This window comes from Papio anubis, chromosome 7 (assembly GCF_008728515.1).
Source record: "Papio anubis isolate 15944 chromosome 7, Panubis1.0, whole genome shotgun sequence".
Lineage (NCBI taxonomy): Eukaryota > Metazoa > Chordata > Mammalia > Primates > Cercopithecidae > Papio > Papio anubis.
Window position 1 is genome coordinate 96,445,508 of NC_044982.1, and position 17,468 is coordinate 96,462,975.

At 42.8% G+C, this 17,468-nt stretch overlaps 1 long non-coding RNA gene across 1 annotated transcript; it reads right to left on the bottom strand.

Moving 5' to 3' along the window:
• Nucleotides 1-1,594: 1,594 nt before the first annotated feature.
• Nucleotides 1,595-8,827, bottom strand: LOC116275765. The gene is made up of 3 exons (XR_004184999.1): nucleotides 8,816-8,827; nucleotides 7,291-7,325; nucleotides 1,595-5,228 (listed from the first exon to the last, which is right to left on the bottom strand). It is a non-coding gene; the product is annotated as an uncharacterized LOC116275765 (long non-coding RNA).
• Between the last annotated feature and the right edge of the window lie 8,641 nt (nucleotides 8,828-17,468).

Sequence of the window (17,468 nt, forward strand, 5' to 3'; positions counted from 1 at the left end):
GCACAGACAGAAAAAAAAAAAACCAAAAACGAGAGTTATGTTTGAGGTGAGGATGACACATTTTCATGGAAGTGTGAGGCAGGCAGTTGCGCACCTGAGACTGGGACTCAGGCGTGAGGTTGGAGTGGAAGGTCTCAGTGTGAAAGTCTTCATCATACAGACGGCATTGAAAGCTTTGAATTCCCAAGATAGCATTGTCAGAGAGAACATGCAGCTACAGAAGGTATGAGGAGACTCAGAGATAGACAATGGACTCTTTGGCTGGCAAGACAAAGGCTACTGGTAAAACAAAGGAAGCCACTTTCAGAGGCGTGGTGGGGACGAAACTGTCTGGAAGCAGTTGAGGGAGAATGAGCATACAGGATGAGGAAGTAGAGACAGAGAACTGGCATCCCATTCAAGGACATTTACTATGAAAGGGGACAGAGGACTGCACCACTGCCAGGGTCTTGGCTGTTTACAGGAAGAAACTCAATCTCAGAGAGTTTCTATGACTTGACCAAGGTCTCAGACTAGTAGGGCATTTACCCTGAGGCTGACTGTCACCAAGTCCTGTGCTCTGTTTCCTCCCCCAGACAGACATTCCACAATTGTTCAAGTTCTTCTTTTCTCTGGATTTGTTTTCTGATACTTATTAGAAAAAAACTAAATTCCCGAGTTACACCGCAAAGCCTCTTTTCAGGAGGTGACTTTTCTCTTACTGGAAAAGAGATGTCATTAGGCAGAGGCAGGGGTGAGGCCCCAGGCTGGTCTTTGTATCTTCAAAAGCAAACGCCTTCTGCTAATTTCCTTCCATAAGCACTTTCACAGAAAAAGAAGTTTCAACGTGATAACAGGGAGAAGGAAGATTGACACCCCTTCCCTTTGATTGCCCCAGGTTAATAAACCAGTGTTTGTGTAAAGGGATTGGCTCCAATGGCTCCATGAATCTAAGCCAGCCAAAAAAGATAACTCCAAAAATAATCACAACATGGGCAAGTGAGCACTACTCTGGGATGGGGTACCGAGCTGCCTGTCACTCACTGTCTTCCCTAAGGACATAAGACGTCACTACCTACCAGGGACCAGACCATAGATTGGCCATTAGATCTGAATCCTTCCTGCGTGACATGAGATGCACTTGATTTAATCAACCCAAGAGAGGCTGAAAAACAGCAGTGGTTTCTGCAGAGATGTTAGAATGATCTACTCATCAACTGGTTTGACTGAATTTACCCTTTGTAACCTGATGCTTGGAATCCTGGTCACACGTGCTCCCACACAGGCTAGAAATTACCACCAAATCAGTATTCTCACAAAGCAAATAATCAAACTAAGAAAGGGTGATCTGGGCCAGGCACAGTGGCTCACACCTACAATCCCAGCACTTTGAAAGGAGGCTGAGATGGGCAGATCTCTTGAGCTCAAAAGTTTGAGACCAGCCTAGGAAACATGGCGAAACCTTGCCTCTACAAAAAAAAAAAAAAAAAAAAATACAAAAAATACAAAAATTAGTCGGGTCTAGTAGTGCACACCTGTAGTCACAGCTACTTGGCTACTTGGGAGGCTGAGGTGGGAGGGTTGCCTGAGCCCAGGAGGAGGCTGCAGTGAGCTAAGATTGCACCACTATACACCAGTCTGGGTGACAGAGCAAGACTCTGTCTCAAAAAAGAGAGGTGGAGGTGGGGGGTTATCTGATTTGAATTCCACCCCGAAATAAAATAATAAATTCTGTCTTATTTTCTTTCTTTACTAATTCAGTTAGAAAAGTAACACATGGACATTGTGGTGCAAAATGAGGAATTACATTTCAGCAGTGTGGTGAACATGATGACGCCCCACCCAGATTCCCATTCAAAAAAAGACTGGTTTTCCCAGTTGCTGGGGGTGCCGTGGGCTGGTGGCTTCAGCTGTCAGATCTTTCAGCTCCGAGAGCTGCTCAGCAATGAGCATGACCTTCCCAGGGAAGCCTACATCCTGTGACTCATCACAGATAGGCCTGGCTATTTCTGTCCAACAGGGGACAATTTGTTTGGGCCATGCATGCTCCAGAGCTCCCTGGGCTGGGCAAAGACTTTATCAAGCCTGCACTCAAGCTTTACTGCTTTCTTTGCCCAAACCTGCTGCCTCTCCCTTCCTCTCACTGGTGTTGGTACCCATAAAAATCCCATCTGCTTTCAGAGAATGCAACCTAGGATAATTGGTACTGGGGGTGGTTCAAGAAAGCAAGCTGGAGTTTCTGAGGAGGAGCCCTGGCTGCCAGCTGGCAATGAGGACCCCATCACTGGTGGTACGTGGAGCATGGACAGCCTCTGGCATGAGGTAGCAATCCAGTTGTTAAAACTCTCATCTTTGATGAGCTGGGATGGCACAACAATGGAAGACAATACATTTGATGGAGCAATTGACCATAAGTATGTACTGGAGTGGGACTATGGGATGGTAACTATAAGGATAATGACTTGAAAGGCTATTGTTAAATACCACTGATATTCTAGAAAACGTTCCTGAAAAGCTACAATTGAAAGGCAAGTATGAAAGCCAGAGGACCTTCTTGGTATCTAACAAAGAGTCTTTCATCTCCTGCAGTGGGAGGACAGAGAAAGCTGAGGCCCAGTCTCAGGACTTCATAGTAAGAGCAGACAAACTCCAGAGAAGTTCAGTCCTCAACCAAGACAGCTCTGTTATGCCAAAGTCAGGGTCCTGGAAAGGGAAAAATGAGGCCCACATTTTTGGGATGAGAATACCTAGGCAGATGCCTCTGGAATTCTGAATTCCCAGATTCCTCTGAATTCTCCATGTCTGGAAAAAAAAAAAAAAAAAGTCCTAACCCTCCCTACAAAGGTCTAAGGTTCAATGCAGAAGCTGCTTCCCCATTAGACAACATATTCCCCTTTCAGGATTTGCCCCTGCCTCCTCTCCTGGCCGTTAGGCCTGTAGCAGGGCTAAGTCACAACATAACCAGTCTGTGGGCCTGATATAGGAGGAAGGGAGCTATATCCCGAACAGGCTGAAAGCTTTAGCCAGCAGGTGCTAGCAGGAGGCGGGGTGTTTAATCAGTGACCATGGGTGTTTAATCAACGGGGTGAGAACATGGCTCAGTCAGAGTATATTGATTTGGGAGCTCTCTCCCAAGATACACTTTGTCAAGAAGTCTGGGAAATGATGCAAACTTGCTACTATGAGGGACCCTAGAAACATGGAACAAGTGATAGTTCATGCGAAGTGAAGTTGAAATACCAGAATAGCCACGGCAGATGCTGCAGGAAGGGATTAAAAGGCTCTGCGAAGTAGGCATTCTGGAGTAAATATATCATGTACAGCCAGAAGATACAACAGATGTTCCAATGTTCAACAGACGTGCTAAGAAAGACTCAAAGGAGATACCATTTTCTAAGGCGAGGAGTTAGGGGCACTAGCATCACTAAGATGTTCAGAGGTGGCTCTCCCCTGTAAGAAAGGCTGATCTCCTTCCACTCAATGCTGCTTCTGCTCCCTCCTTTCCACAGGTGTTGGTAGCTAATAAACATCTTGTAACCTATACTTCCTTCGTCTCAGTGTCTACCTCTAGAGAACCCAACCTGTGCCAAAGAAAAAGAAAAAAATAATGAGAATTAAAGTCACCTCAAATCACAACCCCCCACTACCATCGTAAATATAGTGTGTCTTGAAGACATGATAGCTCTGTCATAAGAATATGAAATCAGCCAAATAAATTGTAAACTGTTAAGTCACCCTTCCGTTTATTCAATGACAATGTCAAAATCTCAATTTTTTCATCAGAATAAAATATAAAAGCCTGCCAGTACCATATGTAAATGATCCATAGCCCCCATACATTTTAAGAATTCTACATTTACGTCTTCAGACATAATGACATCCAATATTTTGTAGTATCCAGACCTCTTGACCTGGGTGTCAATTCTCTCTTACCATGTATCAAATTACCACCTACTTAGCAGCTTCAAACAACACGCACATTATCTCGTAGTGAGTGAGAAATCTGGCATTAATAAATTGGGTTATTTTCTTTACAGCCTCTTGTAAGGCTGCATTCAAAGTGCTGCCCTGGGCTGGAGTCTCGTCTGAATGCTCAGTTAGGGAAGGATCCCTCTCCAAGCTCACTCAGTGATTATGAGCAGGATTCAGTTCCCCTCTGTGGGTTGTTGAACTGGAACCTCATTTTCAATGGCTGTTGGCTGCAAGCCACCCTCCTTTCCTTGCCATGAGGGCCTTTTCCACGTGGAAGCTGCTTCATCAAAGTGAGCAAGCCAAGAAGACAATAGAGGGAGTCTCAGAGCAATATGGAAGTCACCAAATCTGGAACCTTATCATGGAGTTGACATTTCCTCAATGTGGCAAAATTCTATTGGTTAGAAACAAATTATTCAAGGGAAAAAGATTACATAAAGCTGTGAATACCAGGAGGCAGATGTCATTGGGCACCATCTTAGAGGCTGCCCACCACATTAAATATGTGCATATTTATGTTTGCAAAGGTGGAATTGTGCTCTTTTATAATCTTCTTCAAATTTCTAAAATGCAAATGACTTCTATATCCATAACAGTCATCTGTATATCATTGTTAGTGACTGCGTAGTATTCCATTGAATCACTGTCATGATTTATTCACCAAGTCCTACTACTGAGCATGAGATTTTTTTCCAGTTTTTATTTCTACAAGTGATGCTCTTATGCACATCCTTGTATGTAAACATTTCCACACTCATTTATATATTTTCTTGGGAAAGAATTCCTAGAGATGAGTGAAATTGTTGATTTGAAGACAATGCTCTTTTTAAAGACTTACTACTTTATGAAATGTTTTTAATTGATCTCCAAATAAAGAATTTGTTAGATTGGCAAGAGCCCTCCATTCCTCCCAGTGGTAAAGCATACTTCTGTTTCCAGGGCATGCCTATGTGCAGGAAAAGCCAGCCTCCTTCTGGTGGGTCTGTATATTCCATTCTTACTATCAATTCACCCTACATAATGGGAACCCCATATAACAAGGCTTCTATTATATCACCAAATTGTCCTCAAGAGAAGTTGTTCCAATTTACCATCCTGTGAACAGTGTATGGGATTTATCCGCATTTATTTTAGATCTGTTATATGAGAAGGTGTTGGTTCATCCTTAATGAAGCACATATGTGGGTTTTATGCTGATCCATTTCCAAGATGCCTCTGGAGCCAGGCAGAGATCACAAGTGTGAGGGGTCTTCAAAACATTCATGGAAAAAATGGAACTGAAAGATAAAAATAGAAGCCAGGTATAGTGGCATGCATCTGTATTCCCAGCTACTCAGGAGCCTGAAGCAGGAAGATTACTTGAGCCCAGGAGTTTGAAACCAGCCTGGGCAACATAGCAAGACCCTGTCTCTAGAAAGAAGAAAGAATAAGAAGAGGAGGAGGAAGAAGAAGAAGGAGGAGGAGGAGGAGGAGGAGGAGGAGGAGGAGGAAGAAGAAGAAGAAGAAGAAGACGAAGAAGAAGAAGAAGAAGAAGAAGAAGAAGAAGAAGAAGAAGAAGAAGGAGGAGGAGGAGGAGGAGGAGGAGGAGGAGGAGGAGGAGGAGGAGGAGGAGGAGAAGAAGAAGAAGAAGAGGAGGAGGAGGAGAAGGAGATAATATACTTTATTTCTCAACATAATCTCCATGAAGGTCAAGACAATTTTGTAGGTGATAACACTAGCCATTTAGTCCATCTCTAAACAATGTAGGGTCCTTGGAATTTAACCTATTAATGCAATATTTTCTATATTATTCACTAAAGAAAAATGGGTGCCCTTTACTGATTTTTTTAGGATTAGGAAACAAAAAGAATTCAGAAGAAGCTAGATCAGCACTATAAAAGTGAATTCCTAATGATTTCCCATTGAAATTATCATAAAATTGCCCTTGTTTGATGAGGAGTGAGCAGGAGAATTTTTGTGGTGAAGAAAGACTCTCTGGTGAAACTTTCCCAGTGGTTTTTAGGCTAAAGCTGTGGCTAACTTTCTCAAAACACTCTCATATAAGCAGATGTTATCATTCTTTAGCTCTCCAAAGAGACAGCAAGCAAAATGACTTAAGCATCCCAAAAAACTGTTGCCAGGACCTTCACTCTTGGCTGATCCATGTTTGGCTTTAATGGGACCACTTCCTTCTCATGGTAGCCATTGCTTTGGTTGTGCTTTGTCTTCAAGATTATGCTGGTAAAGCCATGTTCCATCTCCTGCTACAATTCTTCAAAGAAATGCTTCCAGATCTTGATCCCACTTGTTTAAAATTTCCATTGAAAACTGTGCTCTGGTCTGCAGCTGATCTGGGTGCAATGATCTTGGCATCCATTGAGTAGAAAGTTAGCTCAACTTTAATTTTTCAGTCAGAATTGTGTAAGCTGAGCCAACTGAGATGTCTTTGGTGTTGGCTGTTAATCATTGGTCCACTTCAATTAGGACACGAACAAGATTGACTTTTTTCCTTAAAAATTGATGTGGATGATCTGCTGCTGCAGACTTCATCTTCAAAACATGTTATTCATTTGTAAACTGATTTCTTTGGGGGCATCAGCTTCATAAAATCTTTGTAAAGCATCAGTTATTTTGCCATACTTCCATCCAAGCTTCACTATAAATTTGATGCTTGCTCTTGCTTCAATTTTAGTAGAATTTATGTTGCTTTGAAAGGGGCTCTTTTCAAACTGAGGTCTTCTTTCTTAGCGCCTCAATCTAGATCTTGTTCAGATACGTTATAACAAGTTAGTGTGAGTTTATTTTTGTGCAACAAATTTTTGAAATCCATGCATAGTTTTTTTCATAATATGCATTTTTCATGAACATTTTGAAAACCTCTCATATGTGAGTCAGACTAGATATAAATCACCAAAAAGTGGGGACCCTGTCAAGAACTGGAATGTCTATGACCCACTAAAGGCCTTCATACCCAAAAACATTTTTAAACACATTGCTGGGCCAATGAAATATTTTTGTGACTCAGATTACATGTGAGCTATGAATTTATAATCCATGACTTATTCTTAAGAAACAATTGGTAATTTTTAAAAAGTAGAATTGTTACCTCTGATCATGAAGCAAAAGCATTTCCTAAGCAAAGCCAATTGGCTCATACAAGTGACCTTGTGTAGTAAAGCAGTCAGTCCTTACTACATAAAAAGTCATATAAAGTGGGCCATCAGGTACTCCAAGATGGACAAAGAACACAAAAATGAACAGACTTTCTCTTCTTGGGATGCAAAACCAGGTGTCATAAAAAGCATAACTGAATGAACAAATGATGACAGCTTCTTGCTACAGTGTTCACTTTCTCCTTACCTGCTATGGGAACAGAGCTCTCTCCTTTTGAGAACCTAGGAGTAATGGGAGATGCATTTATAAATACACCCACACTTTCTGTGAATCTCAGCAGCTTCAACTCCACATCCCTGGAGAACTGACTATAGGAATCCATTAAGTTAATGAGGGGTTAGGTGCAGCTATATCTGTGCAACATGTGACAAGCATCATCCCATAATTCAATAAGGGATCTTTTGCAAAATCTCTGAGGGAAAGTTACGGCTTCTATTTCTTAACTACCATAGTGCTGGGCACAATGCTGGGCACATAAGGGGAAGATATTTAATAACTACCTGATGTTTGGTGCAGACTTCATGAATACAAATGCTGTGTTAATGTAACCCTCCTCCGCCTCCCCCAAGAGAGTGGATTTACTGTTTTATATACCTTCCTTTGGAGAGTAGATGGGGGGGCATTAAGAGAAAGACAGTTGGTCTAATTTTATACTATATAAGGATAACTGGGCAAAGTGGAGATAATTTATATTTTTTAACTTTTAAATGTAAACAGCTAAAAATGCACACCTACTCTGGTTGTGCCCAAATCAGGGAGAGTGCAAAGTATCAATGTATTATTAATTTTCGCTGATCATGCAAGGTGTCAATCTGCTACTGATTTTCATTATTGATTATTGGAAGAACTGCTCAAATTTAATTTCTTCACCAAGGCTAGGAGCATTAATGAAAGGACCCATCTGCAGAGATTACCTGGATTTTCCAACCAATTTTTGATGATCCAGGTGCATCTCCCCTCAATTTGTTTGCCTTGAACTGATTTCCACAGACAACATGCCCACTTTTCATCTCAGTTCCAATTACATGGTGATTGAAACTGGTTTCCAGGAGTTCGGGTTAGTCGATAAGCAAAAGGCAAGATTCTTGTCCTCCAGTCGGTTGTAACCTCTCCCAATTCCTATTCTCATTCTCTCCCTTTCTCCTTTGACCCCTCCCTGCCCCAGGATTTACCTGGCACTGGCTCAGACCAAGTCCGCTATCTTTCCGGGGCCCCTCGTCTAGCACAGTGCCACCTGGTAGCCCCCCTCCGCTATTACAGCAGGACAACAACAGCAGGGGAAAACCTACCCAATCCGTGAAAATGAAGACAGCCAAGATTAACCATATAAAAGAACGCAAATGATCGATACAGAGAAACAAAGAAAGAGAGAAAAAAAAAATTTCCTTCTGTGGAACTTCCCATAGATTTAAAAGTTGCATGAAAACAGAGTAAGAATTGATTCTGTTGAGACTATTTACAAACATCAAAACTATACTTCTATTCATATCTTTTCTCAAAATACCCTTTATATTGTATTGGTCAGGGCATGAGGAGGACTTTTGAGTGGTTAAACATTCCCTAAGGAAGCTCTCTCTTTACTGGCTTCTGAAAGCAAAACTATAAAATGTTTTTCTATTCTCTGGCAAATTATGATGAATCATCAATATTATTGATACTTAAGAGTATCCTTTCAAATGGCTGCAGCAAACCTCAGAACAACAATTCGTACCTCACACAAAGCATCTGATGTTCACAAAGGTTGGCTGGGTACTGTAATCCTGGGTCCTGGCTGGTATTTTGCCATGTAAAGAAGAAAAGAACAAAGTGGCAGTTATCTTTTTTTAAGCTATGCTTTGGAAATGACCCCAAAAATGCTTATTGGATGTGATTTTTAAATTTCTCTATTTTTAAAATGGGTGTTGCTTAGTGATTTCTGCCCTACCATTATTTGTGGTCAATTCCATTGTAGAGACTGAGAAAAAGAAGTTATTTTCCTGCCAGCTTCATCTTCCCCATTGATTTCCTCACCCAATGCATGTCCCTAATCGAGCTTGAAATGAATGCAGCTTGGCTTTTGTTTTCTTCCTTTGTTGGCACACCTCTGCCAGAGGCCAGCTGTGGTCTGAGCTGCGGGCACTCATCCTGCAGGGAGGAGTCTGTTCCTCCTAGAGGCTGGAAACCAGAGGGAAAGAAGGGAAGGAGAGTATGGGTTTCCTTTTGCTAGGCCTTGAGACACAAGTGAATATTATCTTTTGAAATGAGCTGCACTACAGAAAATAAGAACTTTATAACATACACGAGAGTCAGGAAGCTAGCAATCCAGTTGGAAAGGTAGAATGACAATGTTAGAAAATGTGGGAGGTCCTCATGCCAAATGAAGTCCCTTATACCTTAAAAACTGCAACATAAATGCAGTATTCTCAAACGTATCATTGCTGGCCCAAATGTGGATTATTCACACAGAACAAAAAAAGGGAAAGAGAAGGACTTCGGTTAAGAAAGTCCTCCAGGGTATCTGTCACCGATTCTGCATTCCTGAACTCTCCCCATACAGCCAAAAACTGATGAACTTGAGCCTGTGGGGCCCTCCAGTAAAATTGAGAGAGTTTGGTTGATCTTATGGGGATTTGGAGGGGTATGATAACCACCTCTGGAGCCTTTCCTCCTCTAAACCCCAGGACTTTTCCCTTGGGAAGAAAACTAGAAGCTCAAGCTGGCCTTCCTGATCTCCCTCCAGCCCATGCTCTGCTACACTGGGAAAGTCACATGCATTTCTCTGACTCAGTGTGTGAGTAACTTAGGGGGTTGCTGGGATGAGCCCAGTCTACCTCCCAGTGATGTCAGATAGCTTGAGGCCATGGCTTTTCCCAGGGCCACTTAGGGAAATTTACTGAACTGCTTTCAGGTCATAAGAGCAATGCAGTGCCCTCTTGTCATCTCAGTGAATTTCCAGAAATCTCCAAAATGGACTGTATTTTCTCCATTGGATCAAGGATATAATGGAGGGTTCTGTTACTGCCCAAGGATTTGGAAGTGAATAAATCATAGCTATTACTATATTATAACTTGTTGACACAGAGGCAGATACACAGTTATAGATCCCTATATAGAATTGCCAAAATTATCTCCCTGTTAGTAAACATTTACTCTAAGCCTCAGTTATATCTGGGATTTCAATGTACCCTAGGGAATATTTGTAACACAAAAGTATGCAATTCTACTAGGCCATAAAGATAGTCTTTCCAAACAAATGTTAACACTAATAAATATTAAGTAGTTAGAATGCCCTCTTAGAGTTTGGAAGAGTTTGAGACCATTTGGATTTTACAAATCTCTAAGAAGCCGTCCAAGGAAACTTAAATTACTGTTGTCTTTTTTATCTCAATAAATTCTCTCCAAGCAAAGAAAAAAAGTTATTCCAAAATATGTAGTAGTCTCCACGCTGCTGCATTCAAGGTGAAGATAATTCTTCTCACAGAGAGCTGAGCAGTGCGGGATGACTGGAAGACCTCACCAAAGACTTTATTTGTTGAGATTTGGAAAGGAAAGTTCTCTTTATTATGATCCTCATACTTGTTTGCCCCTCCCCGGTGTTAATGTATCCTCTGTGCTGCTTCCTGCACGAAATCACCAGCACTGGTGTCTGAGCGATGGTGAGGTAGCCTGGGACACAGCCCCCTCTGCCTGTGTTTGCTGGTGAGACTGGGACACCAAGTGGATGTGAAGCCACTGTGTCTTTTCTTGGAATCACCCCCTCGCTCCAAAAGCTGGGGGTTTGCTGTGATTCTTAGCTATGAACAGAGATGTCCAGGTTGGGTGATGATGAGGTCGTCATCAGGTGAAGAGAATGTAAGAAAGGAGCCCTGAAGCTTCTCCAAGGTTTTCGGCCCAGCCGGGGAATGCGTTGCAACCTGTTTTCCTCCCCTGAAAATTGTGATATGAGTATTAGGTAGATGCTTACAAAACATCAAAGAAAGGTTGAAAATTGTCTGCAAAACTAATTTTACTAAATATGTGTGCTTATGTTGGTTTATTGAGAAAGAATATTAAGCTCTGGCAAAAAAAAAAAAAAAACCTCAGTGCAGAGAAAACAGGCATAACAAATTTTAATAACTTTTTTCCTGATTACAGAGTAATTTATGATCATTGTAGAAAATTTATAAAACAGAGAAAAGTATGAAGGAAAATCAAGATCAATGCAAATTGTACTACCTCGAGATAATTGCTGTTTTATAAATATATATTTATCTTTCTATTTTTGCATTATCATAAATAATAAAGTTATCTATGAAATGAGCACTTACTTTATGCTAACATTCTACTAAGTGCTTTAGACACATTAACTTAGTTTATTCTTACTAAAATCTGTGAATTAAGTATTATTATTGTCCCCATTTAACATCAAGGAACTAAAACAGACCAGGATCACACAAATAGCGAAAGATAAAGATGAATTCTGAGCCCTGATAGGTGTGATCTCAAAATCAACTCTAAACCAGAACTACTCAAGTGTTGTCCAGGGACCAGTACTGATCCATGAACTGTACATTACTGGTCAATGCTGAGATAATTATAGGAATTGAGGACAAGCATTTAGACGCCTTTGTAGGCAGCTTCACATTGTGATGCACATAATTGCTGACTCTTAGTGATGAAGGGTATGGGGGCATACAACTTGCATGGTTGGCAAGGGGCAACTAATGTGAACTGAATACCAGTCAGGCAGTAGGACACTCGCTCTGAAATCAATTGGAGATTTAAGGAGAAAAAAATTCAGTCCTTTGCCACAAATAGTTTCCGAAGCATTGCTCTAAACCATTATATTGCCTCCCCGCAGTGAAAACAAAGAAATCAATGTAGCCGAGTAAGATGCTAAGAAATAGGAAGATGCAGCGTTATGAAGCTCAGCTCCAGAAACAGCTTTGTTGCTCACAAACTCGGTCATTAATGGTGACTGACTTTTGGCAAGTCCTTGCTCCACCCAAGCATAAGATAGGGCCGTGAGGACTTGCCTGTAGAGCTGAAGATGGGAGAGAAAAATCCTATGATGGGCTTTTCCATTCTTACTGTGGCAGATGCTACTGGCTGTCCCAAACCCCGCACCCCCGCCCGCCCCCTTCCCTCCCTTCTTCCAAAACTGAGTCTCAGCTGAGCACACAGAAGCTCAGAATACGGATTTGTTCCCTGTGTCCCTTGCAGCTAGGGGGGACACAGGACAGGGTCCTGACAGCGGGGTGTAAATGGGAGCATCCGCTGGAGGTGTCAGGAACTTTCCTGTTTCTTCCTTTTTATCTCTGCTTCCATTCTATTGCTTGGAACCTGGATTTGATGGGCCAGGAGGAAAGAGTCTCATCTTGGAGATGGTGGAAAGGAGGCTGAAAGGATCAGAATCCCTGGGGACTTTGCAGACTAACGACAGCAAAACCAGTGTTGGCTGCCTGCTGGACGACTGGCACATGAAGAAGAAATAAACTTCTGTTTCAAATAAGTCACTGGCATGTGGGGTTTATTGTCCCTTGCAGCCAAATCCAATCCAAACTAGTATACTCATGCAGCCAAACTGGTCTCTTGATCACCCTCCCGCTCCCAGTTTTCCCTAGTCTGCTCTGTCAAATCTGATCTGAGGACTGGGAAGAGAGGATGTATAACCACACAGACTGCATTTGAGGCAGGGGAGAAGTGGAAGAGGATTCCCAAAGGAACATTTTACAAGAAACTGACTTGGCACCAAGAGTCTCCTTCCTCTGTCCAGTGTTTGGTGCCAACATCCCAGCAGGTCAACATCCTGATGAATGCTGCCATGCCTTTGGGGACTATCCCGCTTGGAGTTTACTTTAGCAACAGTATTTCACCTAGCATGCTCACAAAGGTATTGTGACTGTGGTGACCTCCTGTTGCCACTGGTCCCTAGTTTTGTCCTGGAGGTGACTCGTGCTGGCTGTTCAATACAGTCATTATTAAAAATGGAAATATATCAACTTGAAGTTCAATAAATCATATCAAAAACAAAGGCAATAAATACTCAGAACTCATCACTTCCTAATTTCATTTTCCACCCTTGACCATGATCTATGTTATTGAAGTTATCTTGTTTCTTGTATGAATATGGTAGGAATACTGTGTCATGCTGGGCGGTTCACATCTTTTCCTAACTCTGCCTTCAGTGACGTGACGATGATGGTTTGAAATTGACCATTATGGGAACAGGTATTGACTGGGGTTCTTTCCTCCTAGATAATGTGGGGCCAGAGAGGAATAAAAGTCCCCATCCCTTCGCAGTTTCCAATCTCATTGAAGTATCACAAACATGAAATAAAATATTATGTATGAAGGAGAACTAGAACTGAACTCAGCTAGGAGGCAGGAGAGCTAGAATCTGTTCTCAGCTCTGAAACAAGTGGTGGGACTGTGGGCAAGTCTCTTGGTCTCTCAGTCACAGCATTTTTCATCTGGAAAATCCCACTGGACTCCAAGCTCCACCAGGGGAGGAGCTGCGTCTACCCCATTTGCTGCCACATCCCAGCCCTCCAGCATAATTCCAGACATGTAAGAGGCAACAAAGCAATGCTTGTCAAGTGAATGAATGAGTGGGAAAGCACCATCTCCACCAACCCTTCCAGCTCTGAGAATGCAGAGGTTCGTGATCCAAACTAAGGTTAACAGAAGTGGCACAAGACTGAGAGCCAGGGATGGACAACACGGGCCAGTTTCCTCAGATGCCTACAAGGAAGGGGCCATGCTGGACTCTGGGCAAAGGTGGGCAAGCCAAGAAGTTGGGCAAGCCAGGAAGTCTGACTCGAGATCACAGTGATCATTCCTCCAAGCCCTGGTGACAATCGTGAGTCGACATTCCTTTTTGTTCTTCTCTGCTGTCTGGTACCTGACTTCATGCTTTGGTTCAATACTGCCTTGAATCCCAACTGAAGAGTTTGTTAAAATCCCAGCCAAAAAAGAAAAAAAATTTGAACCATCCCCCTGCCTGTTACCACTTCTAGCTCACTGTGGAGCTCATTCTCACACCCCTCCCAAGATCTCTTGCTGATAATCTTGGAAATATTTACAGCAATTGCCTGAGTACATTTCTTTTCTTTCCTTGGCTAAACTATAATTTTGCTATTTTAAAAAAGTTACAAATGGAATGCAAATGTGCCCGTTAACTTTTCAATATTCTTACCACTCTGAGTCTGATTTTAAAGGGGAAAATGTTGCATTTGTGAGAATACTCAAATTTAATGTAAATTTCTCAAGATAAGGCAAGTTCTCTCATTTATTAGCAGTGCAGAAACACAATAGTCAATGAATCTATCCCGACTATGATATTCTACCTGTTGACATCACCCTCCCATCCTACCCAGCCCCAACACACACACAGTTCCTCCTTCAGAGATGATGAGAAAGCAAGACCATTACCACTTTGTAGTTATTTCACATTCTAAATTGCTCTTGGAGTGAGTTCAAAGGTGTTAGGTCAGAATTTTGAATGAGATTGTTGTTATTTATTCTTAAAGTTTTTTTTTAAATCTGAATTGATTGAAAGAACTAGTTTTTTTCCATGTGGAAAGATGAAAACAGAGATTTATGATTATAGTCTCACAAATGATGAAGGGTGTGCAGTGAGTGAAGATAGATTTGTTCCCAGAATCCTGACATATCAGAACTAAGGGCACACAGTCAGAATTAAAGAAGATGCCTGTTTACGAATCTATTTAGAATTGCCCCAAGTGCAGAAGAGGATATTGGCCATCCCACAGTCCCACATGTTGCAGGGGTCAGGGTAGGAATTCAGCTTCTTTGAGTCTCAGTTTCCTCAAATGTAAAAGGGAGATAATGATATCTATATGAAAGGATTGCCAGGATTAAATAAGAGAAATAGCCCAGGTCAGTGCCTTGAACTTGTGTGCGCTCACAAATGTTAGCTCCACTCCCCCTTGCTCCCTCCCCCATCTGACTTGCCCCCATTTCCAGCCAGTCACTTGGACAAGTTATTATCAATACTGACCTTACTACTCCTAAGAAGTGGCTCAGGTGAAAACTCTGCATAGCTGGGGTGGAGAGGGGGAGTTTTGCCCTATGTGTAAATGGTAGATACAGTTTTAGAGTTTCCACGAATTCAGGCTTCGGGCGGTTCCCCATTCTCAAGATTGCAGCTAGAAGGACAAACATGCCCTCAGCCAGTGTCAGACACAAGGAAGGGGTGTCCACGTGTGACCCTGTTGGGCTCCTTTGAGCTTCTGAAAAGCCTCTTGGCCCTCTGTCCCTCATTACTACAAATGGCCCAGGGCCTTACCACTTGCCTGAATAGCTTATATACTCAATCAATTTGAGTTAAAATGTTAATGGGTGGTAATGGCTTTTAATTTGCCACCACTCCCTCATTTTAACCCAAACATTCAATGACTTAGTCTATAGAAGTGATGACTATGGGACCTTCCAGCTTCTTGGAAAATCCAAGGCAGGAAAAGAGACTTACTTAAACAGAGGGGCAGGCAGGAGGGGAGGGGTCAGGGTGGCCAAGCCAAGCATGTGCCCATGTGGCAGTTCACATCACCAGTGTGACATTCTCTGCCAATCTCATCAGTCTTCCTCTTTCCAGATTCCAGGAACAAACTCATTTTGCAGAGGCAGCAATGGGTGGTGGATGTACACAGATCACTTGTTAAAGGAGCTGGCCCAACAAGACCCAAACCTAAGTGACCACAGACAGCAGGTATTCTATAGTCAATGATCACAAGGGTGCCCCATCACCCTTCAAGAAAAATCCCTCTTCAGAGACTCTCATTGCAAGGACAGCGTCTACATGAGGAAGCTAGCTCTACTTCTGAGCAGGTATACTTGCGAGACATTGCTCTGTGGGTCTGATTACAGGGATTTCTCTATATGGAATCAAACCATTCAACAAAGGTTCCACTGTTTCCTGTCCACTCATATGACTCTTCTCTGGTGGGTGAAAAGGAGGAAAACTGAGCCTGGGATGAGAACATGGGCCATCTAACAGGAAACAGAAATAGATTCTGCTGTAATCGTGGATCACCTAACAGGAAATGGAAATAGACTCTGTTGTAATCATGCTTGCAGCAATGAGGTTGACCTGACCTGGTGAATTTAGGATCACGGCAACACTTCCATGATGTTCTGCATGGTAAGAGTGTAGTAGGTAGAGAAGCAGAGAACATAGGAGAGAGAGGTCAGTCAGCTTCTTCTTGCTCTTTTGGGGGATCTTATTAATCAATTATAAGTGAGCCAGGAGACCTTAGCTCTACTGTAGCTCAAATCCCCTATCATAATTAGACACTTAAATGTCTGTCTTCCTTTTGAACAGTGAGCCACTAGAGGGCAGGAAACCCGAGGCGTCTCTCTCCACTTGGTGTCTCTAGTCCCTAGCACAGAGCCTGGTACAAGGTAGGTTAAATATTGCTGCAAGTTGGAGTGAATAGAGGAGCAATTCAAATATTGAGCAGCACACCACGAGCATCCTGTACTTTCCTCTCCCTATTCAGGTATCCCAACCATTCCCTTCAGAAAAACAAGGCAAAATGGTGACAAAAACCACTCCACACCTCCTAAACCACCCTTCCAGCAAGACAAAGGGAAAGATCTTGGCTTTCTGAAAACTTGAAATAAGGAAAGTTAGACCCCGTGCCAGTCACACTGATGGGAAACCCTCCTTTGACATCTCATCCCTGCCTCTAACAGACAGGGAGAGTGACGTCCAACCTTGTTCTCGACATCAGAAAAACCTCACCCCAAGAAAAATACGTGGTATTTTCGAAGTGCTTACTGTAAAAGGAGCAGGGGTGCACTGACTTTGCCAAGGGATGGGAAGGAAATGAAGCGCTGAGGCGGGTATTAGTCCACTCTTCCTCTGGATAAAAGACATCTGCTTCTGGCACTCCTCAAAGGAGGTGATGCAGAGCTCTCCCTTGCCGCTGTGCTGCTTCCCTAATCTGCTCTCCAGGCTGGGTGATGGGAGCTCCTCCTGCAGGGGAGAGCCTGTCCTGGCTCCCAGGGTCAACAAGTGCAGTAGCCCCTGGCTTGGAAGCCTCCCTCCTGCTCCTCCGTACACACGAAGAGGCAGAAGTGCTCTGGGCACAAGCGGTGCTTTGGTGGGAAATCAGAAGGCCCTCTTACATCCCCGGGGGCGCCATGAAGGGACTTGGCTGCTGCCAGCCCCTCCCCAAACTACTCTGAGTGGTCCAGGGAACAAGGCCAACCCGCCCCTCCCATTCACTGGGTTGTGGTTTCCAGCACTTAGGACATTCCATATAGCTTCTCCAACAGGACTCCTCCCCACACTCAAACCCCAAGGACCCTTTCATAAACCAGATGATCATTTCTGGAAAGTTACATTTCTTAATTTCAGGAATTGTTCCAATTAGTGCAAA